This window comes from Suricata suricatta, chromosome 8 (genome assembly GCF_006229205.1).
Source record: "Suricata suricatta isolate VVHF042 chromosome 8, meerkat_22Aug2017_6uvM2_HiC, whole genome shotgun sequence".
Lineage (NCBI taxonomy): Eukaryota > Metazoa > Chordata > Mammalia > Carnivora > Herpestidae > Suricata > Suricata suricatta.
In genome coordinates this window covers 104,430,955-104,457,116 of record NC_043707.1, presented here as the reverse complement: position 1 = coordinate 104,457,116, position 26,162 = coordinate 104,430,955, and positions in this window count along the sequence as shown.

The window sequence follows — 26,162 nt, the reverse complement described above, 5'->3', positions numbered from 1 at the left end:
TCCACTTTCCTACAAATGGCCAGATTTCATTCTTTCTCATTGCCATCTCATAAATTTTTAGATTTCATCTAGTTTATCAAATTTATTTACATAAAATTGTCCATAATATTTCCTTATTATCCTTTATTATTTCAAGGATCTGTCCTCATATCCTCTTCTTCAGTCTTGATATTGATAGTTTGTATCCTCTCAACTTTTCTTTTTCTGATGAGGCTAGTCAGAAGTTTATCAATTTTATTGATTCTTTTCAAAGGACTAGCTTTAGGAAACAAAAAGATGACTCAGTTGGTTAGTATGCACCACCATAAACTGAAAGACCATAACTGGAATGCATCCAAAAGGACTAGAGTGATGGGGATTGGATGGTAGTTGAGCATAAGACTGGATAAGAGAGGTTTTATCAATATGGAGAATTAACCTGTGACTTAGGATTTAGCAACCTCAGAAGACACCTGAAGCCAGTGCTAATATGCTGTTTATGGTTCCTTTAGTCTTGAGAACACACACACACACACACACACACACACACACACACACACGTGCGCATGCACACACACATGCACCACACATACATTGGCCTGAAGTAAATGAGGAAGGATGCTAGGACTACCCTGGCAGAGTATGGAAAAGGTCCAAAAGGTGTGAAGGAGTAATCAATGCTGAAATGGATATATCATAGAAATCTGAGAACCCATCAACTGATTGTGTTACCTCTGAGGGTCCTGAAGATGGCCTTCCCTAATGCAGTGAGAAATGTGCTGGTGAATGGGTCCCAGCACCCCTAAGTGTTCAGTGTTGGCTATCTTCTGTTGGCTGAGATACAGTAGGGGACACTGCTATGAAACTGTCCCTAATATTAATGAGCATCACAGTGTTCTGGAAGAATAGACCAGGTTTAACACTTGACTATTCAAAGTGAAGGTACATGTGATTGCATAATGGGCACCAAAGCCACAGTGGTGACTACCTAGTCTTGACCCACGGGAACCTGTGGCAACATAGTGAGCTGAATGGGCAGACAATAAGGGTTTTTCCCGACTTAAGCAAAAAAAGACTGAGGACACATATGCAGAAAGCTGATGTCAGCTGCCAGAAGGAAAAGTCATGATTTCTCACCCAGTTTCTGGGCCTCGGCCAGTTCTCAAATCCAGAGCTCACTGATGAAAGTTGAAGCCAAGTTCCCTTTAGGAAGGATCCTATATCACCCCTGAAAGTGTTTACCCCAGTCTTTCTCCAAAGGGACCCCTGGCCATTTTCCAGAGTACTGAGTACCAGAGAGTGAGGAGTACTCAGCTCTTTTGAGGGTTGCTAAATACCAGATCGGAACTGATGTGTTTCCAGGAAACCCTAAATATCAACATGGCTTCTTAGAGTAGAGGCTTCGGCAAACCAGGAATAAGTGGATTTCTCATCCATTTCATGGTAAATCCAATGTGGTCATTTCCCAAGAACATGACTGAGATGAATATACTCAGCAGCCTGCAGAAATATCATGTTCATTTCATGATCTGTGAGCAAAAGTCGTTATGGTGGGAAAGGAAAGCTTATGCTCCTAAAATGGTATCCCACCCCAGCAAGATAATAAACCTAAAGCAATACTGCTTCTAGTGGAATGATAGATCCTAGAAGATGTAGGAATAGTAGTCCTCATCATATTCCAGTTTAAGTCACTCTTCTGACCCCTGAATAAAAGAGACACTTGTAGAAGAAGATGGGTTACTGTAAATATAAGCCAATGATAGTCTAATAGCAGTTGTGCAGGATGTGGTATTTGCTAGAACACGTCAAAACAGCCTCTGGCATTTGGTATGGGCTACGGACTTGTTAAATGTATTCTGCTCATCCCCACCCTAGAAAAGAATCAGAAGCAAGTACATTCACTTAGGACAGCAGTACATATACAATCTTGCCTCAGGGTTACATTAGTGCTCTCATTCTCTGTTACAGTGTAGTTAGGAGGGGCCCTGAGTGTTTGGACAATCCATGAGATGTCACATTGGTCCACTATATTTGTGGCATCACAGTAAACAGGCCTAGAGAGCAGAAAATGTCAAGTAGTCTGAAAACCATGGTAATATACATATGCTGAAGTAGACTAGGTAGTCACAGTTGGTCAGTTGGTGTTGGGGGTTCAGGGAAAGGCTCTCTGAGGAGAATACATGTAAATAGCCACCAGGGGAGGGAAGAGCTAGTGTAATAGCTATAAATCCCAATGAATATAGCATGTTTGAGAAACAGGAAAGCCAATGTGGCTGGAGCACAGAGGAGTGGGGTACAGGAGGTAGTGAGTATAGATGTTTGAGAGGTGGTTATGGGACCACATGATGTAGGGTCATGGGTCCCAAGCTAAGATGTGCAAGCAGTAACTGACCCATTTGAAATTTCTTTTGATCTAAGCCTAATGGGGTAGGGGGGAATGAAGGGCTTTCAGCAAGGAAATGATAATGTCTCAAGTCTGTTCAGGCTGCTATAATAAAATGCCATAAACTGGGTAACTGACAAGCAACAGATTTATTTCTAACAGTTCTAGAGGCTGGGAAGTCCAAGATCAAGATGTTAGCAGATTCAGGGACTGGTGAGAGCCTACTTCTCAGTTCATAGATGGGCCTTCTGGTGGTGTGCTTATGTGGTAGAAAAAGACTAGGTAGATTCTTGGGTCTCTTTTGAGAGGGCACTAATCCCATTCATGAGGGCTCCACCCACAGGACCTAAGCACCTGCCAAAAGCCTCACCTCCTGACACCATTCTCTTGGGCATTAGGTTTCAATGTGAAGGGAACACACTCAATCTGTGGCAGATGATATGATTTATGGTTTTTTTTTAAATACTTAAACATTTTTTAATGTTTATTGATTTTTGAGAGGGGGGGAGAGAGAGAGGCAGAGAGGGAGACACAGAATCTGAAGCAGGCTCCAGGCTCTGAGCTGTCAGCACAGCTAGAATCCATGAACTGTGAGGTCATGACCTGAGCTGAAGTCGGATGCTTAACTGACTGAGCCACCCAGGCGCCCCCTTGTTTAAAAGTTATCTCTACACCCAAAGTGACTCTGAGATCAGCAGTCAGATGCTCTACTGACTGAACCAGTCAGGTGCCCTGAGTTATGTTTTTTAAGAAGAGCACTTTGGCTGTGTGTGAAAAATGGATTGCAGGGGTGTGGAAGTGCAAGTAGGATCCTCTGGAAGGTTTTGTATTCACGCAGGCTGGGGGTGTTGGCCTTTGCTCTGGTGTCCATAATGGAGACAGAGAGGTGAATGGACTTAGGGCATATTTTATAGGGCTATTATTATATTAAGTATCTTCATTAAGTATCAAAAGAGAAGCATCAGGTATAACAACATTTTCGGTCTGAGCAACCAGATGGTAGCGCCTTTTGGATGGACAAGAAAGATTGATAAAGGAGGAAATTTGGGGGCAGAAATAAAAAAATATGTGAAGATAAAAAAATTCTAAGTCTGAGATGCTTGATAATTGCCTCACTATATATGTATCTGAATTTCTGGGATGGTGGTAGGCCAGAGATAAGGATCTGGAATTGTTGGCCCAACTCATATTTGTTTGATTTTTTTAAGATGCCAGTGGTTTGTTTGCTTTCTTCCAAGATTTTATTTAAATTCAAGTTAGTTAACATACAGCGTAGTATTGGTTTCAGGAGTAGAACGCAGTGATTCATCACTTATAAACAACACCCAGTGCTCATCACAAGTGCCCTTCGTAATACCCATCACCCCTTTAGCCCATCCCCCCACCCACCTGCCCTCCATCAACTCTGTTTGTTCTCAGTATTTGAGAAGTCTCCCTCTCTGTTTTTATCTTATTTTATTCTCATTCACAGGTTTTATTCTCATTCAGGAGGTTGAGGAACATCTAGACAGTTGGAGATGGCACTCTGGTGTCAAAGTGTTTGGACTTTGAAGACAGACTGAAATGAGTTTGAATCGTCTTTCTGCCACTTATTAGTGATGTGGCCTTGGTTACGTCACTCTGTGTCTCCAACTCCTCCCCTACAACACGGGGACTGTAGTGCCTTCCTCTTCCTCTCAGGGGTGCCGGGAGGATGGAGAGCATATGTGAATCTCCTGGCATTAGTAGTAATAGGGTTGGGAACACTGACACCATCACTCACCAGTGAAAGCCACTTGAATTACAGTCTTAGTGCCTAGGAGTAAATATGCCAATTTTATAGACCCAAATCTTTGGAATATGAACTCATGTTCCATATTATTAAAAACAATCTACATGAATGCTTATACCGGACTGGACTAGGGTGAGGCAGGGTGTAGAAATCTTGAGGTAGGTAGTGCCATGTAGGAATGGTCCTGGGCAACTCATTCACACTTGCTTTCCAGTGGTTGGTAAAGCTGCAAAACATTGGCAGATGAACACATATGTGATCTTCCAGAATAAACATGGATTTTGAAGTCAGGGTTCAAATCTCCAGTCTGTCCCAGCCTTACCCTTAAGTGTGAACTTCAGTCAGGTGGGAGGGCTGCAGCAACACGAACTTCACATCTGAAACTTCACTGGCATGAGCAACCACATTGGCTCCTTCGGGATCCGCATATTTAATAAATACGTCAAATGCCATCTTTGTCATTTTTACTTTAAGGCAGCTCGTCAAGAGCTTTGCATTGAGGAATCCTTGAATTTGAAACTTATGGAGCAATTAAACTGCCTCCTGGGAGAATCCAGACTTGGAACTGTCAGTGCATAGAGATGAGTAATTGTGTATTTGTCTGCCCCTCACCCAACAAAGGAACACTCCACTGTTCACCAGAGACTTACACTGTACTTCAATGAGCCACGTGTACCTTGCATACTATGTAGTTAAATCTGGGAAACTATTCATCTAATAAACTCAGGCATCGGTCCATCTTCTATTAATTTCTTTTCATTAGCCATCCTCAGGAAAGCATCAATGGCTGCCTGATGTGATTCCTGTCCACCTTATGGGACGGTCAGTAACGCTGAAGCAGTCACGGCCTTGCTGGTAATCCAAGTGCCGACATACCCGTGCTGTCATCCTATGGGAGCGCTTTGAGTAAGAAATTGCCAATCACCTTATTCCCATCAAATCCTGGAGCTTAGAGAGATGAAGTGACATGCCCAAGGTCACCGGGAGGCTTTGTTTCTCTGCAAAGCCAAATCATTAAAGGTAAGGGCTCTGGAATTAGGCATATCTGCATTCAAATTCCCGTTCTGACAGTTACAACCATGTGACCGATCTTAGAGGCCCTGCTCAACGTCCACCCTAATCCCTTCCCCTCATTGCTGTGGGGAGCACCGCCTAACTTGTGACTGCCAGCACCTGCATTGGTATGCCCCTCAGAGCCTGCTTCACTCCCTCCCTGACAGCAGTTCAGAAGTGACAGGGAGAAGTGACAGGGCTCCTTGGGAGCAGCTTCAACCAAGAACTGATTGGAGTTGGTGAAAACTCCCCAGCTCCTTCATCCCTAGTGTGGGATAATTCCGAGCTGTGAGCACACTGGCTTCTCAAGTTTCCCCAGTAAGATTAGGCTCTGCTTCTCCACAGAGGCAACTTGCTGGGGAACATCATTGGCTGTCCTGCCTTCCTCATCTCCTTTCTCCATTTCTTTACTCTTACTGTTAGATCTCTTTTTAATTTTTTTAATGTTTATTCATTTTTGAGAAACAGGGAGAGACAGAGTGCAAGCAGGGGCAGAGAGAGAGGGAGACACAGAATCTGAAGCAGGCTACCGGCTCTGAGCTATCAGCGCAGAGCCCAGTGCAGGGCTCGAACTCACGAACCGTGAGATCATGACCTGAACTGAAGTTGGCCACTTAACTGACTGAGCCACCCAGGTGCCCTGAGATCTCTTTTTAAATAAATTCATTACACTTAAGCCGTTCTTAGGGTCTGTTTCTGGGGAACCTGAACCAAGACTAACCTGTGACAAATCACTGAACTCCTTTGGAATCCTCAGTTTCCTCATCTGTAAAAAGAGAGTCTATATACCAGTCACCCATTTCACAGGCTTGTAGGGAAGTTTAAAGGACATACTGCCTATGAAGGGTTTTGTACAGTTCTGTTCAAAATTTATAACAATAAAAAATTGGGAAGTGAGCAAAATGTCCAACAAGAAGAGAATGGGTAAATGAATTCGTTTTTATCTGAATGGAAGACTAGTACATAATCAGTAAAAATGTTTTCATTGAATATTCAAAATATGGAGGATTATACATGAAAACTATACATTACACAGTCCAGCTGGAGAGCTCAGTGGGGGAAAATATCTAAAACTAGATGTATAAAATGCTCTCAATTTTGTTTAAAATGTATTAAAATATATTAGAAGTTATTTACCTCTTGGCAGTGGTGAGTTACTTTCTTTATGCTTTTTCCTATTTTTCAAATTTCAAAAATTTCTTTTTTTAAGTTCATTTATTTTGAGAGAGAGCGAGTGAGCACGAGCACAGGGAAGGAACAGAGGGAGAGGGAATCCCAAGCAGGCTCCACGTTCAGCACAGAGCCAGACACAGGGCTTGATCCCATAACAGTGAGATCATGACCTGAGCCAAAATCAAGAGTCTGACACTTAACTGACTGACGTACACAGGTGCTCCTCAAATTTAAAAATTTTCTAAGCAGACAATATTATCAGGACAAATGAAATATTAAATACAGAAATTGATTTTAACTTCAAGATTTCAACTATAAAAAAATAAAGATGCCTAAAAACAAGATATGTGTAAAATCTCAAAGACTTTGTTTTCGTTTTCCTCTTTCCTGGTCAAACGCACTAGTTATTAAAAGGCAGTTCAGCTTTCATGAAGTAGCAACATGGACCATTAGGAAGGGTAAGGCTTTGCAAAGGCCTAGGGAGTGTTTAAATCTCAGGTCCTTTGAGTCAAAGCCTCAGGCTACCGGGTCTTCCTGGGCTCTCTCCATTATGATCCTGCTCTGGGATTACTTTTCTTCACAACTTCAGTTCAGCTCTTCTTCTCCTGGCTTCCATTTGTGCTGTCAAGTCCAAGCTAAAGTACAAGTTTGGGGCAACTCCATTAATAGACCAGTATTTGATGACCGTTTGGCCCCACTTGCTTGAGCCAGCTCTAGATTAATTTCTTTTGAGGACTTCTTGCCTTACCTGCCCCTACCCCATGTCGAGACCCCTGCATGTCAAACTCCATCTATACGCAAGCTTCCACAACTTCCATTTATCCCCCACATTTGTAGGCACAACTTTTTCTTATGAAGGAGAAAATTGATCCACCATCCATACATCCATCCAACCATCCACCTATCCTTCCACCTTCCCACTCAGCAAATAGTCACTGGGTGTGCAACTCAGTGCAGGCACCATGTTAGATTCTTGGGATGTGGAGTTGACTCAGACAAGGCGCTCATGCCTTGGCTCTCCTGGGCCCATGTGTAGCAGATGTTTGCACTTGCTGTCCCACATCTCCTCAGCCCATCTGATTTCACTGCAGCTGTAGTGGACAGTTCTGTGCACTTGGCCAGCATCTCTTTTTTTAAGCTTATTTAGTTTTGAGGGGAGGAGGGGCAGAAAGAGAGGGAAACAGAATCTGAAGCAGGCTCCTGGCTCTGAGCTGTCAGCACAGAGCCCTACGCGGTAATTGACCTCCAGAAACACGAGATCATGACCTGCTCTGAAGCTGTATGCTTAACCAGTTGAGTCACCCAGGCGCCCCAAGGGGGAGTCATTTTATACCATTTCTAAGATCCCTAGAGGGACTGAGTCCCCTTCCCCCTCAGTGGTAATTAGCTTATTAACACACCCTTTACTGCATTCTCTCCCTCTTCTGTCTCAGTTTTGCCTATTCCTCACTTCTGCTTCCAGGGATCACCTGGCAAGTAAACTGCTTGCTCTCAGTTGCTTGTCCTAGTCTCTGCTTTTGGAAGAACCCAAAACTAAGGTACCATGGTAGGCATTATTAATGAATAAATGAATGAATGAATGATGATATTACAATGAGGGGGGAGGAGGACGCTGTTGGAGGTGGACAAATGACCAGCAGTTGAGACCCTGTTACCCTACCATCCGTTTATAATGATGGACCATAGCTTCCAACTATACATGTCAGGGTGGTCACTTGACTGACCACCTTAGAAATACTGAGCATACAAGTAATGTGAATGTGGCAAATAATAATAGCTATCCTTGAAGCCACACTTCCATTTGCTAGGACTTTGTTCACAAAGTTTATTCTTCACAAACCTCCCAAGACCCAGGCATTAATTAATCCTGTTTTATAAACAAAGAAACTGAAGTTCATAGAGGTGGCTCAAGGTCACATGGTGGCAGAGCTGATCTCAGCTGGATCTGTCAGACACCAGAGTCCACACTCTTGTGCCCACCTCTTTGCACAGGTCTATTACAACACCCAGTCAGGGTCCCAAATCAGGGTGTGCCTTCTCCCGGGGTCTAGGGCCACCATAGCAGGTCTGTGTAGTGAAGTGTCGTAAATAATGCACAAGTCTGTTACTCACTGTTAGCCAAGACTTAAGATAAAGCATTGCTTTGTTTATTCTGTCTGGCAGCTCAAGCATGCTCCACGGTGTCTGTTACACGGTGATGTTAATTAGGTCCGCAGCACAGCACCTTCTGTATGCAAGGTTCCCAGTGTCACCTGCTGGGCTCATCTCTCCAGAGGTGTCTGGTTCAGCATCAGGTCTGAGGGCAGAGAGAATCTTTGGGAAGCCGGCATCACCACCATGCCACTGAGCCCAGTATGAAAATTTACTTCCTAGACATCCTGCTTTTCAAGGTCACTAGGAGACCTTGGAGGAGGAGTTCCTAGAACCCCCAAATGGCAAAACTCCTCAGTGATCACCTACTTGAAGAGGTTTGTTTTATTGATGGGCAAATTGAGGCTTAGAGAGGGAGAGTGATTTTTCTAAAGTTATGTAAATGCTAATGGGACTGGAATTAGATATTTTTGCTTCCAGTTCTGGCTTTGTCTAATGCATCATTTCGAAGTCCCTGCCCCTTGCCCTCCTCCCCTTCTACTGTATGTAGAATGGATGCATACAGAGAATGGTCAGGCCTTGTCACCACTACAGTCATTTCCCCAGAAGTTCCTGAAATGAATCCTGTGAATCAGGAAGAGCAATGAGTCTTTTTTGTTTGTTGTTTCTCTTTCCTTTTTAAAGTAGGCTTTACCATTACAGAGCCCAATGTGGGGCTTGAACTCAAGACCCTGAGCTCAAGACCTGGGCTGAGATCAAGAGTTAAACGCTTAACTGACTGAGCCACCCAGGCTCCCCTGAAATCATCCTTTCATTCCATTCCACAGGTAAGATTGAGGCTCAGAGGGCAAAATGACAGCAGCTAACTCAGGCTGGAATCCAAGTTTCTGGGTTAACACTCTAACAAACCACTCAACCTGCCTAAGGGTAAATGAGTGAATGGACAAAAGAATGAAAGAATAAATGTTAAATGTTACTAAAGAGTGGATTTAGGCACCCCTGGTGAAGCAGGCTTATTGTAGCAAAGTCCCTACCCTATGTATCTGCATTTCAACAAAGCCGGCTTGTCCAGCCCCCTGGAGCTGCTCCCTGGGCCAGAGCAGTGAGTATTTATTTCACAGCTGTGGAGCCTCCACTCGGACCCCCACTCAGTGCTCAGCTCTGCTTAAAGCAGGCTCTCAGTGAGTGCTTTTAAATTGAACAGAAATGCAGAACCACCGAATTCAGCTGTCCAGGAGGAATTTGGAGAGGTGCTTGGGGGTTAAGGGAGCAGCCTCTCCCTTCCTAACACCACACCACACTGGGGTTGTTTCGTTTACCTTTAATCAAGGCCGGCCTGTTGAAGGAGAGAGAGAACCAGGAACACCAAGGCTGAGATACAGGGAAGAGATCTAAGCATGAGCTCACCTACTGACAGGGCCAGGCAAAGGGCTCTTGGCAAGCCTCCCACCCCGGGGACTGGCCCGGCTGGGATCCACATCAGCCTTCACTGGGACTGGGAAGGGGAGGTGGCCTTGACATCCTGCTGGGCACAGTCCCATGGAGGCTGGGCCTAGGGGTGGCCCATTAATATGAATGAAATGTTGAGAGATTAGATAGAATTTCAAACAGAAACTTAACCTAGGACCTCTGAGTAGGAGTTGATGTAAAAATGTGCTTAGAATCTGCAATGGTATGTCTCTCATACTCAGTAAAGCACACATAAACATTCACAACTATGAAAAAAACATGCATTTTCACACCCAAACATAAAAAAGTGACCTATAAAAAGCCTTACACACAATGTAAATATACAACACACACACACACTCACACACACACACACACACACACACACACTCAAAACCTACATAACTGATTTCTCTCTTTTGCCTCTCTCGGCCTCACCTCTCTCAGCCTCTCCCCATCCCTCTTCTTTCTTTTTCTTTTTCCCATGGATGCCTGTAGCCTGAAAGTCCGAAGCTTCCTGTATGGGCCTGTAGGCTAGGCTTGCTCCACTTCGCCCAGAGATGGCAGGGCTTGCCCTTATCTATCTATGACGTTCTGGAGGAAGGGAGAGAGGGAGGCCGTCAGCCTTACAGCAACGTTCTGCTCAGAGCAGCCACCCTCAGCTTCGGTCGCAGCAGCAGCAGCAGCAGCATGCCGCAAACTCTCAGTGGAGGGTTACCCTCTGCCTGGCCTTGTGCTCAGCCCCGGGACCTGAGCAATGAGTAAGATCCCAAGAACAGTGCAAAGCTGGGCTGGGAAGATAGAGCTGAGGCACAAGAAAAGTGAAATACAGAGCTATTTCTAAGTGCCAGATGAGATGTTTAGACAATAGTTCTTTAGCAGCTCAGAGGAGAGTTACCTATGAGGGCTGGAAGATCAGGGAAGACTTCCTGGAGGAGGGGTCTTGAAGGATAGGTAGGCATCAGGGCAGCAGAGGAATGGGAAGTGACTGGCGAACATAAGATGTTTAATAAATTTTGTTGGATGAATGAATGGCAGGATGATCTAGGTCAAAGGCAAGGCATAGACCAAGTGGGAAATTTTATGAGGTAGGTCTCGGTTCTTAGGAGGGGAGAAAATACTGGGAAATATTTTTTCAAAATATTGTACTTTCTCATTCATCCTGTCCAGATCCTCACAATTCTCAGGAGTTGGTTGGTTGAGGACAATGCCCCCATATCAAAGAGTATGAAACTGAAAGCAGTTGAAGCTCTGGGAATACCCAAGACAGGACAAGACATCTATGTAACATCACACAGCCAGGCAGTATAAGATCTGGGAGCAGAATCCGGTTTCCTAATGGCTATGTCTTTCAAGCCTTCTGGCTTTACAATTTGAGTTCTGGGGGTAGGAAGTGGGTGGAGGTGGGGGAAGAGGAAGGCTTTGGGATATTTAGAAGGAAAAATCCTTGTAGCTGGTGACCGGTACCTACTTTTTAATGCAGGAACAGGGTCAGGGGTGTGCTAACAGAGGGGCCTCCTTTCTAGCACCCTAGGCCGACCTCCTAGCAAAACATCTCTCCTACCGTTACAAGTCCGAGGGTAGCTCCTGCTCTGCCTGATAAGACACTTGAGCAGTTGTTTCAAAGGAAGAGACTCTGGCCTGGAGGACGTACAGGGACATCCAGCCGCAGAGGAGGTTGCTAGAGCCAGGCCCAGAGGAATGAGGCAAAAGGAGGCCATAACGGGAACAAACATGAACCAGTGAGCTCCCGTAGGCTTTTTATAAACCAACATTTTGCGTAATTAAATATTTATTGTCTTGTCAGTCATGAGACAGTACACAAAAAAGGTGGAGGGAAAATGGAAAGAACAGAAGCCCCGGAGTCTGGTGACACACAGGCTCGGCCGCTTCTGAGCTCTGCAGCTTTGGCCAGATTCCTTCACCTTCTAAGCTTCTTCGGAGGGTTGGTGTGAGGCTGGGGAAGACAAAGCAGCTGGGCTGGGCCGGGCCGGAGTGCGTGCTGGGTGAAGGCAGAGCAGCCGCAGCAAAAACAGGAGCACTAGTAGTAGATCGACTGTGGCAGTAGTGGCAGTGCTGGTGGGGGTGGCAGTAGCAGATGATGTCATAGTCATAGTCGTCAGAGTAGTAGTAGTAGTAGTAGTAGTAGGTTAACAAGAATAGTAGTAGCAGCAGCAATAGTAGTGGTAGTGGCGGCAGTAGTAGTAGGTGGTGGTAGTGGCGGCAGTAGTAGTAGATGGTGGTAGTAGTAACAGCAGCAGTAGCGATGGTGGTGGTGGTGGTGGTGGCGGCGGCAGTAGTAGTAGGTGGTGGTAGTAGCAGCAGTAGTAGTAGATGGTGGTAGTAGTAACAGCAGCAGTAGTGATGGTGGTGGTGGTGGTGGTGGCGGCAGTAGTAGTAGGTGGTGGTAGTAGCAGCAGCAGTAGCAGCAGCAGCAGCAACCATAGTTGTTTTTACTGCTATAAGAAAAAATCGTCCAATTGCCTTGAGCTCCGAACAAGAATTTGGCCATCAAGAAGGGACTAGAGATGAAGTAAATCTCGGGCGTGGCCATGAAGACTGTCCAGGACTCCAGGCCCAAAGCACTCACTCCACCACACCACGCCGCCCTTCATGCAGAGTGGGAACTTGGTTCTGAAGGTAAAGAGAGCCACGGAGGAAGTCTGAGCAGCAGAATGTCTCTGAGAATGCAGTGCTTTGGGAAGAAGAGTCTGTAATCAGGATCCCGTTATTAGGAGGAGCTTAGGATGGTGTTTTGGATTTGAGACTCGTTCTTTCTTTTATTCTGCTGCACTCACTGAGTGCCTCTGACATGTCTGGAACTGTGGTAGGGGCTATGAGAGGTACAGAGACAAGAAAAACCCAATCTCTGCTCTCAAAGGAATGAAATGATCCTGGGGGAGATGACCGTCATGACAGTGGAATAACTGATAGATAGATAAATAAGTGCTGGGGACACAAGGACAGGAAGCACTTAATTACAACTGACGTGATGGGATCGGGAAGCGACGGAGCTGGGATATCCGAGCAAGGTCTTGAATGATGAGAAGAAGAGTAGAAATGGTGGGTGGGTCTGAGAGACACTGGGCAGACTGAACCATCAGCATGCGCAATTGATCAGAAGGGAGGTTGAAAGACACAAAAGTAGGATGGCATCCAGCTTCCTGACTTAGACAGTTGATTTGAAAGAAGTGCCACCAATGCGGGGTCATGTTTCATAGAGATCCTGTCAGCACCTCTGGCGAGAGCGAGGTTAGCAGGACAGCATCTGGAGGCAGGGAGGGGAAGGAGGGGCTGTGATAGCAAGCCAGGAGGACACGATGGTGGGAGTGAATGGGAGGGAGAGCAAGGGAAGGGGAGAGGGAGAAAGGTGCACAGCAAGCCTGCTAGAAGTACTTTTCCATTTTAATGATGAGGGAAGTGAACTGCTTTAAATGATTCACAAGGCTAAAATAGCAAGTGGTGGAGCTGGGGTTAAATCTCAAGTCCAGGGACTCCAGAGTCACTCCCTTACTCTGCTTGCAGGCTGACATATCCTAGGGGCAGAAGCAGTAGGCTTTGGGGACCGGCTGGCTGCATGGGGAGAGGAAAAGAAGGGGGCTAAGCCAATGGCAAGGCTTCTGGCTGGGGTGACTGGGTGGAAAAAGAAGACATTAACCCAGACAGACGATGCCAGGGACAGAAGCAGATTTGGATTGAAGATTGACAGAAGGTCAACCAAAAATAGATCCCAGGTCTTTGGGGACAAGCAAATTTTGAGCATCAAGGAGCAAGAAGAGGCATCACGAGGACAACTTTCTGAACCGGCCAGGCTGAGTGCTGAGGCTTGGGGTTGAACTCAAGGACAGTAGGGCTGTGGCAGAGGTGGCTCCTGCCTCAGCCCTGTCCTAGTGATTTCCCAGCTGTTGGACCACAGGCAAGGGGCTTTACTGCACGGATCTGTTTCTTCCTCTGCAAGATGGAGAGTAAGCCCTTTCCAGCAAGTGCTGGGAGCTGGGTGACAGTGGGCAGAGTTGACAGAGGAGAGCGAGCTCAGGGAGGTCCAAGTGCAGCCAGCACAGCACGTGGGTATGTGAACTTCAGAGATCATCCCTGAGAAGATGCATGCTAATCACAGACCACACAGAAAGGGCCTCTAATAAGTCCTGCTAAAATTCTTTTGTTATTTTAATAAAAAAAGATATCTCACAGAACCTATACCCCTTTCTCTTTTTAGTCTTATCAGTCCTGCCTCAATTCAGATTTGGGACTGCTGTGCCCAACACTATCTTCCCCTCTGTTCAGAGCCCCAACTTACAAAGCCTCTTTCCTCCTCCTCATGGGTTCAGGGTCCCCAGCTCACTCCCAACATCCGTTCATTCCACACTCAGTGAGCACAGCCCCTGCTGCATGATCTGTGTTAATGCTGAAGCCACAGTGCTGAGTAAGACCTAGCTCCCTGGCCTGACACTGATCCCTTAGTGTGACTGCCCCTTTTCTGGACACTTTTCTCACCCCTGTCCTCTAGTCAGGAAGAGTTTTTACCCCTGTCTGTACTTTATCGAAGCATAAAAAGAATTTCTGGCTCCAAGAGAAGGGGTTTTCAACTTTAGCAAGCAAGTAAGATGCGAATGAGGATGGAGGTGATTTGCAGAAAGAGTTCTACCCTATGCCAGGTATTTTATAGATGTTATTGTAGTTTTTATTATAAAATTTTTAATGTTTTATTTACTTTTGAGAGAGAGAGAGAGAGAGAGAGAGAGAGAGAGAGAGAGAGAGAGAGAGAGAACGAACAGGGGAGGGTCAAAGAGAGAGGGAGACACAGAATCCAAAGGCAGGCTCCAGGCTTTGAGCTAGCTGTCAGCACAGAGCCCGACATGGAGCTTGAACCCGTGAACTGTGAGATCATGACCTGAGCCGAAGTTGGACATTTAAGTGACTGAGCCACACTGGCGCCCCTGTTGTCATAGTTTTTAGACAACTTTCATTGAGGTATAATTGGCATATATAAACTTCACAAATTTAATGTATACTATTTGATGAGTTTGGACATATGCACGCACCTGTGATACCAGCCACAGTCAAGGTAACGGACATGTCCATCACCTCCAAAAGTTTCCTTGTGCCTCTTTGTTTTCATTGTTTGTTGTTGTTGTTGTTACTGTTGCGATGAGAACTTCACATGAGCTCTACTGTCTTAACAAATGTCTAGGTGCACAATACACTAGTAACTATAGGCATTCTGTTGTACATAGATTATATTATATGAACCCTCGCAATAACTAAGGGGGGGAGATTATCCTTCCCAGGGTTTAAAGAGGTTACATTCTTTGCCCAAAGCCATACAGCTAGTTAATAGAAGAGCTGGGATTCACATTTCTGTTTATCTGAGTTTTTAAACCCAGGCTGCGCTTATGACGTTATAATGTCTCCCTTCTTCTGTTTGCTCTGGTGCCCCTCTGGCTAAGCTGAGCCACGGAAAGGATCTCTACTCTTGGTGCCCTTAAAATGCTCCAGAGGCAGGGATCAGAGGAAAAGTTCTGAACAACAGACTGGGGACACCGCAGGCTCGGCTCACCCACTCCAGAAGAAGGGAGGGCATCTGCATGGGGGTAGTAACCCAGAGGGTGCCAGGATGGGTCCTGCTGTGACTACCTAGCTGAGCTTCTAGAAGCCCTGGGAGATATGGAAGCCTCTGCATGTCAAGTGATAAATGGGCCACTTGCCCAAACCCTACCCTGTTGGAGGGTTCAGCACGAACTTGGGCAGGCGTTTGGGAGTAAGAGACAGGAAGAAGACACGATTTCTACAACAGGTGCTAAAAAGTCCTGAAATCCTCACTCATAGACCCAACCTAAAACATAAGTGTTCCCTGCTTCTCTCCCCATTCCCTGCTACCTCTAAGTGAGGCCATTGGTCACCTGTTATTCTGCTTCCAGCTGTTCTCCTGTTTTGACCTGATTTTCCCTAGAGACCAATGGAGAGGGCCCAATGTGGAGCAGTGGAAAGGGAACTGGGTTTGAATCCAGATTCTCACTGGCCAGATGAGTGCCAGGAAGGATATTACTTTTAGGAGTCTCAGTTTTCTCAGCTAGACAAAGTAAAAAAATGATACGTCAAAGGACTACTGGGAATACTAAATAAGGCAACGGATGCAAAGCCATCTAGCACAATGTTTGGCACACAGAAAATGCCCAATAAATACTCGGCAGGTGTATGAACTGAGGCTCAACAAATCACTCCAGACTCCATGGTTGGCATTACTCTAACATCTTAGGAAAGTTGAGCCAGAGTCCTCTTAGGTAGGTCTCAGGTGTGTCATTTATCATGGGAAAGGATACAGGCTCCTCTCATGCTCCTGCCTCAAAGGCAACTGGGGAATCTCTTAGCTAAAGGTCCCCTGCTGCCATGGGCATTGTCATCAGAGGCAGGTGACTCAGCAACTGCTGTGGGCTTCACAAAGAATATGGGTGGCCTCTGGCTTGCCTTCCGTAGCTTTTGTGGGTAAATAGACCTTTAGTCCTGTCTCTGAGCCTCTGGACTAGAGGAGAACAAAGTTGTCACTGTTTACAGAAAAATGTATGAGGGCCAGGTAGAAGACCAGTATGTCTCTCCCTCTCCACCCTTCCTTTTGGCAGAGTTATGTCATATTTTCCTCAAAACACGGGGTTCGTAGTCCCTTCTAGCTGCTCGTGTCTCTTTGCAGAGATGAGGGTGGGCAGGCAAGAAGAGAGGCTGGAGCGCCCCCTGCTGGGGATGGGTTGGCTAGTAGCTTCTGGCTAGTTCACCTGCCAGGTTGGTGCTGTCTTCTTGCTGAAAACCTTCCTCTCTAACTTGAGACCATAGGTGTGACTTGGTCCAAGAAAGCTAGGGGGTTGCTGAACGGGCCAGCGTCACAGGGAGGTCCACTGGCAACCATGGTCTCTTGGGTAGCCCTTTTCTCTCTGCTCTGCCGATAGAAAGAAGCAGAAGTCCTATTGCAAATATATCCCACAGCCTGCCTCATAGCTATGCATTTTTTCCCTCTTAAGGAATTCTAAATGTTAGCAGGGTCCATATGTTGTAATTCAGAGACATTTAATGTCATTTGTTTAGCATTAAATGGTACTTTTTATACTATAAACTCCACTCTCTGACATCAAGAATGTAACCACCGGCTCCATGCTGTCCCCCTCCAGAGTTATAGACCAGGAGATGATGCCACAGAGAATCTGGCATCCTTCTAGGGAAGGAGCCCCCTCCATCTCCTCCATGACAGATGTTCATTCAGACTGTTTGCATACATCTGGTGATGGGGAGCTCACTGTCTCCCCATGAAGCCCATCCAATGGCTGGAAACTAGTCACTAGAAACTTCTCCTCATCTTTTGAGCTGACATCCGTCTTATTGAGACTGCCTCCCTGGATTTGGTTCTTACCTTTGGCAACACAGAACAGGTTTGTTTCTTTTGGACAAAAAGAATGTCCAAGATGTTCTTTCGGGTTTTGAGACGTGATCACACTTTCCTACTTCCACTCCCTCTTACTTTTTATCTCAGGGATAAACAGCTCATCTTCTCATCTGTTTCCAGTGGGAAATTATTTGCAGACATCTCACCACCTTGGTCACATCCCAAATCATACAGCTGTCATTTATGGAGCACCCTTGCTGACATTTCCCAACCTCCATTTGTTCATTCAACGTAACAATCGTACTGAGGCAGGATTCATCACGACCATCTTATAGGTGAGGAAACAAAGATTCAGACAGACAAAATAACTTGCCCGAGATCAAACAGACAGAAACAGGATTTGGATGCAGTTAGAACCCAGAGTTGTCTGGCTCCAAGGTTTTCTTTTAACCCACCAGCATACCTGGGTTATGGGGCCTGTGATCCAATTAATCAATGCAGTTTTTAAAAAGCGGAGGCCTAAAGATGACCACAACGTTGTGGAAACAGTCTGATCAGGAAAAATAGACGTGGACTGTCACCATGCCTGTTTTCTGTGGCCTGCCTCTGTGCATGCTCTCTCAGGAGATGCTGAAAGGCCTGCCGTGCTCCTGGCTCACACTGAGCTGGGTATACGCAGCTAAACTCCCCAGGACTCTGCCACAGGAACTGCTGGAAAGTCAAGTCTTGACTGTTCGTCCTCCTCCTGATGACAGAGACCCTGACAGCAAAGTGCGAGTTACACCAAATTTGGGCTGGCTGGCTGGTTCTTGTGGGAGTGGAAGACCTAAAGGGAAGGGCGCCAAGAACGTTCAGAGGAACAGAAGAACTGCATAAACCACTTTATTTGTGTCCCTCTGGACAATAGGAACCCAGAGGAGAAGCTGTATATACAACGGAACATTTGTAGCCAACTAACATATGGTTCTTTGTTATCATTTCTGAAAACCAATAAACAAAGAGAGAATAAGCTTTGCTTTCAATTTTTGCAACAAACTTTAAAAAATCTCCATCCCAAAGCAAAAGACTGCTTTACTGGAGCTTTGTGCTAAGGGCCCTATCTCCCTCGAGCCTCCCTTCCTCTCCCTATCTCCAAATCCTCATTTCCGGGAGGTCATTTTAATTAGCAGGCTGTCATGGTGACTCAGCCTGCTGCTCACAGACAGGAAGGGAGCAGACTCCCTTGGACCCATTCATCATACAAAGGCACTTTACTCTTTAGAAAAATGCACAAGATTCAGCTTTCCCACCTCGGGGATTGCTACTGCTGCTGTTTTATTTTATCATCCCCTTGCCTGGGGGGGAGGGGTGTTATTCTCTCGTCCTTTACATCTCCTTTACCTGGCAATCTGCCTTCCCCCATCGCAGAGTACCCATGCCCACCTCTTCAGCAGCCAGGTGTGACACCGGAATCTAGCGATATGAACCAGGACAGACCTTTTGGAAGCAGTGACCAATGCTTTTTTTTATCTTTGGAGCTAAAGTTTCAGTTAAACTCCCCAGGTCATTGGGAAACTCACGCAGCTCGTAGACACAGTGACAACATGCCTCGGACCACTGTGATTTCGAAAATTCTGTCCTGTTGTTCCCAGCAGCACATTCGTCTCTGGGTTGTACGCATTGCTGATGTTTTGGATCGGTGTGTTCCGACAGTGCATTTCTAAAACTGTAAACAATCATCACCTAGTCCCAAAGTGACTCTACAACTTTAAAAGGTAAAGGGGCTTCAAAAGCACTGACCTGAGATGTGTCAAACCTCTCAGAAGGGGTGTGTAGCTTTTCCTCTTCCTGTGAGGATCTCTGTGTTGTGGAAAAGAGCATCTGTACTTGCTTGGTTCAAGCTTCCTATTTTGTTCCTGAGTCCCACAATTGATTTTCCATTGGTAAAAGGGAAAATTGATGATGAAATTTCTCATTTTTTCCTTCCCTTTCACTAGCCTATTTATTACCCCACACCCTTATTTTGGAAACTAGCAAAGGGTGATTAATTTCATGCCGCAGCAGAAAACGCATGCCCCGCCCCTGCAAGCCCTCCCTGGACTCCGTGTCCTTAGATTAAGTTTGAAGGGCCTTTGTGGTTCACTGAGCTCTTCTTGTCCCCTTTGCCGTTGGGGTGGTTCCTGGCCGGGCCCCGCGGGAGGGGGTACTTGTAGGGAGGGGGCTTTTCTTTCCTGCAAAGGGGAGATAACAGAAAGAGAGAAGAATGACAGCACATATATACACACTGGATTGAAATCATTTCTGTGCGTGTCTGTCTCCCCCACTGAACTGCGACCTCCTGGGAGCAGTGGCTTGTCTTCCTCTTCTCTGTGTCCCGGACACCCAGCCCAGGGCCTGGTTCACAGCAGGCATCAACACTCAACAAAGGACGGCTAGGTGGATGGATGGATACTTTGTATCTTCTGGTTCTAGAGAAAATCTAACTGATTACAGCTCCAACTCTTCCACATTTCCACCTTGATTCTAATTCATTCTATCCAATTCACAGTGAGATGGGGATGGACACACAGAAGACCTACACCCTAGGTGAGCCTGGGATCTCATCCCCCTTCATAAACATCGTGGGCTCCAGAGTCACCTTTATATTCCTCAGGAGAGCCTAATTACGGCATTTTGAGGGGGGTCTGTCTCCTCCACAAGCTTGGGTGATCTTGTAGGGTAGAGATGTGTCCGATTCATCTTTGAGTCTCAGGACTGAGCACCCAATGCAATACCCTTAACACCACTCTTTAGTACCTGCCTTTTCTCTGTTAGGCGCACCTGCTAGACTATGAGCTACTTTGCAGACAGGGACCATTTTTGCATTTTGCCTCACATAGGACCTTGTTTGTTATGTTGTTGACTGATGAATTGATGTGCCATTCATTCATGTGTTGGTCTAAGATTTGTTTGCAAAGGAAAGGGTAGGCTTTAGAGGCAGAATGAACTCACCAGAGCCCCAGTTCGGCTATGTATGAGAGGTGTGATCTTGGGAGAGTTATTTAACCTCTCTGGGCCTTATTTGTAAAATGGGGATAAAATATTCCAATCTTGCAGGGCTGTTGTGAGGTGAAATAATAGGAGTAAATGCACCTACAGCAGCTTCCCTTTGCCTGCTGTAACTTACAAAGTCAAGGTGCTGGGTATTAGGTATGGTCCCATGGTCTCTGGAGATGACAAAGATGAGTCAGACATTGACGCTGTCTGTCATCAAGTGGCTGACAGTTTAGTAGAGGAGACAGTTGCACAAAATAACTACACAAAATAATAAGACTTACAAAGCATGATAGAAAGTGGCAAACACCAGACATAGGAAATCTCTCTTGGGCTGTTTGAATTAGGAGTGAAGAAGCAACTTCTTGGAGCCCATCATGTCCTGACCTTGGAGTATCCGTTTTCCTTCACTGTTGAGGAGTCATGACTAAGGTAAAAATGTAAAAGGTGGCAGCACACAAAAGGGACGCCTTGCCCTCACATCTGTCCCCGACCAGGAGGCCTCGCTGCTGGACATTCTACTCACTGCAGGACCTTGCTAGCCTGGCAAGGCTGTCTAGCATGCGTGAGATACACTTAGACCTCAGGAGCCGTCTACAGCCCAGACAACATGCTTGTAATGTTTACCGGCAATGTGATCTTGAAGTCTGCTCCCTTCTATCGCCCATTTCTTCATTTCTAAAATAGGGAGAAGAGCCTGTGTCCTTCCGGCCTCATAGACTTTGGTAAATGGGCGTAGGGGAGAGCTCTGCAAGTTACAGGATGCCATTCATATGCCACTGAGGGGTGTGGTTCTTAACACCCAAGGGAGCATGGGAAGTAAGATGGGTATATTTTCATGGGCATAAAAGAGGGCATACTTCCTCTAGAGAGGCAAGCTCAGTGGAGTCACAAGTGGGGCGGCCGTAGGTAGATGGTGGCATGGGAGGAGGCATGCAGTGGCCAGGGAGGAGTGTGAATGTGCAAATGACTGGTAAAGAGCTTCTGTACCTACAGATGGGGGCGAAGAGAGAGAAGAGGCATTGGAGGCAAATACCCCATACATCCGGGCCTCTGGTCCTCTTCTTATAATGCCTTCCCCACCTCTCCAGACTCACTTGGGAAGCAGACTTCCTAGAAAATAAGCTTCTCCCTCCTCAAAACTTCTGCAGGACTTTGTGCCTCACCCTCAGCAAACCATTTTCTAGGTTGTTCTTTCCCTGTCTGTTTTTCTGGTGTGTTTGATGCATTTGCTTTTTCTGTAGAATTCCTGAGCACAGTTCAGGTCTGGATTGGATTAGGAGCTTGAGGAGTGTTGGATGAGTAAAAATAGGTCTTATCCTTACCATCTCCATTGCTCTTAACATCAGAATGTCCTTATCTCAGAATGTGTCTTTTTAGGCCTGACTTCCTGCCTTCCACCCTATCTCCAACATGGAATACCTTCTCTCCTTTCTCTGTTTCACCCATTTAAGATCTACATGTCCTTTAAAACCAAGTTCAAAACCCACTTCCTCCCTGAAGCCTCCTTGGGATAGTCCTGCTGGCAGCAAACGCTGGCCAGATGGGAGGAGAATTTCTGGTTGGGTGTCACTGCTCTTTCCTACAACATGAAGGGGTTGAAGTCAATAATTCTTAGGGGCTTCATCAGTTTTTCCATTCTATAATTCATATAGTTGGGGGTTATTTAGGGTTTACTCCCTGCTAGGCCATGCATTGTGTATGAAAGATATAAGAATGACTCCCTTCAGGAGAATCCTGTGTCGTGGAGAAGCCAGATGTGCAAGGATGCCATGACAATACTCCGTGGGGCATGCAATGCCACCGGCATGTGGAAAATGCAGTTAGGCATCCAGCAAAGAGGAAGCAGCTCTTTCTAAGGCGGAGAAGAGGGACAGTGAAGCAGAGGTGTGATGTTCTGACTGGACTTTGAAAAGTACGTAGGAATTCACCATCTAGAGACAAAATGGGAGAACATTCCAGGAAGAGAAAAAAGGAAGAACAATAGAGGTGTGGACGCAGTTGACTTGTTCAGACTGAAGCATGAGGTGTAAAGTGGTAGAAAGCAGATGGGGTGGAGAGGGTGCTCACAGGGGAAGCAAGGTGCTGATAAGCTGCAAATGAAGGTCAAGTTGTAAGCCAGAGCTTTGAAGAGCAAGAAGAGGAACTGGAGCATTACCCTGACGGCAATGGGGAGCCATGGAAGGTTTTTGAGAGGGAGTATAACCTGATATGTAGCTGAGCACTTTCCTACACTGTTTGGGATCTTTCCATGTTACATGCCTTTCTCTGTAATCTGGGCTCCTGACGGGCAGGGGCTCTCTATGTCCCTTGATACCCAGTGCACAGCCTGGCACATGGTGGGCTCCAGTGTACTGAGTAGCTGATCATTCCCCCCGCCCCATCAGCACACACATCAAAACCCCAAGGATCCAGCCTTCCCAGCCTGTCACTGGGCCTGAACCCACCCCACACTCAGAAACCAGCCCACCTTCCATGCTTATGCTCTATCTCCCCCAGAGGTTCACCTGGACCATTCATTTTTTATGATTTTCATCCACCTCGATGGGACCTTTTCAGCTTTAGCTCTATGGCTATGTTATTGCGGTCCGGATACGTGTGCGGTCTCAGCTTTTGTCATTAAGGCCACGTCCCCGAGGTTATGCTTTTGGGCCCACACTGCTGGCCCTCCCCAGGGACCCTCTCTGAAGAGTGGCCCAGCACCCAATAGGCTCCCACCAGCACATGGGTACAAACTGACATATTATAATTATCCACTGTGAGGAGAGAAACTAAGATTAATTTTGAGTCAAAACATGTAATTTTCCTTTAAAACCAGAACCAGCCTTTCACTTATAATATTTGATGCTTGAGTGGAAAATAATACAAAAAAAGGGGACACACTCAAGTCCCAAATCATAGCCTCTGTTCTCCTGGGAATTCATTTCCCAAGGGTTGCCGACCAACTGAGAGTTCAGTGATATTCATAGTTTGATGAGACAGAGTTGTGAGGTGTGAGGATGGAGAGGGAGATTTCTGTTTTAAATTTAAGGGTGGGTGCATTTATCTCAAGTACTCAAGGTGGGGAACTTTGAGGAATGACTCTCCAGCTCTTTTCTAAGAGGCTCCAAAGCTTAGAGCAAGGGGGTCCTGTAAACAGTTGAATCCAGGGCCCTGAGAGCTCCATGCATCCTTTCTGCCATGTTTCAGGCTCCCACGTCCTGTCCATCTGGAGGAACTCTTTCCTAACTGATGCTGAGAACAGCAGCCTGGGGGGCTTGGGACTTGGGAATTGGGCTCTAGTCCTGGTTGTGACCAGTGCTGTGTGGCCCCTGGGCCTCGACTTCCTCATCTGCATCATGAAGAGGGCCCACGTGATGGCCAGTCCCCCTGAGTGTCAGCACCATTTCACTGACAGTGCAACGAGCTAGAAGGAAGTCTAAGGGATCAAGATAATTTTGTTCAAACTGACAGAGGACCTGAAAGAGACAATCCCCAAATTAACTTGTAAATGAGAGCCTAAGAATTCTTTTGAGTGTTCTCAAGCTTTGAATTTTTAAGAACTTTAACCAATCAAGAATGACTTCTAAGAATGAACTGAGCCCTCTTCTCTAGAGGTGAGCTCCTCAAAGACAGGGTCATGCCCTAGTCACTTACTCATTCAAGCACTCCCCTCCCCTCAGGGCCTGGCATAAAGTGCTGGTTTTTCTAAGTGAATGAATGAATGAATGAATACATGCGTGCAGGCTCAGTATGGCCGAGGCGCTGTGGGAGCACAGAGAAGAAACAGACATGATCGTCCTAAAGGAGTTTTTAATCCACCGGGAAGAGGGTGGGGGGCACAAGCACCCTAGACAATTAGTGAACAATCTGAGACACAGTATGAGCCAGAGTACATTCTTCTGCAGACTCTGTGTGGAGACATGGGACCCCCAGCACGGCGGAAGGCAGCCTGAGAGATCATCCAGCCCAGCCAGAGGAGGTCAGGGACTGGCCCCAGGCCATGACGAACTGGTTGGACATATGGGCCTGCAACCCAGAAACCACGGGAGATGGAAACATTTATTTCAGCACCTACGGAATGCCAGGCCCGATACCAAGCTTGTATCTAATCATTAAAACCATCGTTAGAGATTTCAGTTATTGTCCCCACTTTATGGCAAGAAACTTGCCTAAGATCCCACAGTTAGGATGAGCCTGAGACAGAATTTGAACCCACACTGATAGTGAGGAAGGCTTCACGCTTGAGCGGAAGCTTAGCTGGATTTTAGTCTAGCTTTGGAATGAAGAAAATCTTAGACCAAATTCTGCCTCTGCCAAAATCTCTTTGACCTCAGGCAATTCTTTTCACCTTTCTGAGCTTCCTTTTCCTCATTTGTAATATGGGGAATATTATATATATGAGGAATAAATAAGATCTTGTACAAGAAGCGTTTTGCTCTATATATAACAGTGATTAATATTGTTTTTGTTAATAATAGGGTGTGGAGAAATGCACATCAGTGCAAAGGCCCTGAGGCAGCAAAGCATGTGGGCAAGGTCATGGGCAAGGTCAGTGGGAAGACTGGTCTGGCAGGAGAAATAAGTTGGACATCATTCTGTCCTACAGGGAGGCTGGATCACTAGAGAGTAGGAAATGAGGCAAAAAGGTAAGGAAGGGCCAACACAATTCAGATGCCATTGGATGTCACTGTCCAAATGCTCACTGGGCTTACTTCCAGGAGGCATGGGAATGCCCAGCACTTTGGGCTCTGGTCCAGCTCTCCAGAAGGATACCTATCCCTGACCTTCTCTCCTCACTGGCCCAAAATATTGACTCCAGCGGAAGACCTGATGTAAAGTTTCTAGGGGTATGTCCTTCCCAGCCTGGAACCTTTGCATCTTGAGGGCCTATTATGTTCTAAGGCGATGCGGGTATGTTGGACAATATGAAGCATGCTTTAACACACATCTCACAATAACCTGCCAGGTGAGTGCCATTGTCCCCGCTTTACAGATGTGACATGGAGGGATCAGAGACCTTATGAGCCTAGAGGAAACAGGAATCCTAGAGGATGACCAACGAGATGAAGTGGCACATGGAGACACCCAGACTAACTTAGACCAACAACTGGGCTCAGTACCCCAGCAACTCCCATCCCCACGGACTCCCACGTCAGACCGGAAAGGTGACCACCCCACACTGACACTGACGATACCTCATAGTCAGAAAATGTGCTGTTGAGTTCTCCCGCCCCATACACGCTGTGGCAGGGCAGGGATTATCGTTCCCATGCCACAGACGGGAAACTGAGGGCCAGAGAGAAGCTTAGGGAAGTTGCCCCTCGACACAAGGCTGGTTGAATGGGACGCGAGCCACACAGGTCTGCTCTGTCACTTACCGCAGCCTCGGCATGGGAATCGCCACCTTCTCGACCAGAGGGTTCAGCCGATAATAATCCAAAAATGTTCTTGCCACATTCCTTCCCAGCTTCATATCTGCAATAGTGTACGTCAAGGAGCAACTTTGAAAGGAGACCGAGTCAGTGGAAAAAGAGGGCTGGTAATAAAAGTGATAACGGACACCGAGGCAGCACCACCACTCCTCATTCTCAGCTTTTTGTACGTACTGTCTTTTTTGACTTTCACAAAATTTTAGATGCTATTACTTCCCTCATTTCACAGATGAGGAAATCAAGGTACAGAGAAGTTAAATAATTTGCCCAAGGTCACAGGACTAAGAAGGAGAGGAACCAGGATACGGGTCTAGGTAGTCTTACCTCCAGGCTCTCCTCATGGCTTTTGGAACATACTGCATCCCCCTGGGAATCACTGGGCTCCCACGGTCTGACTAGTGTTTGCGGAACAGTGAAATGAGTTTTCACCACCGTCTTCAAGAAGTCTCCAGGCTGGGGTTGGACGTG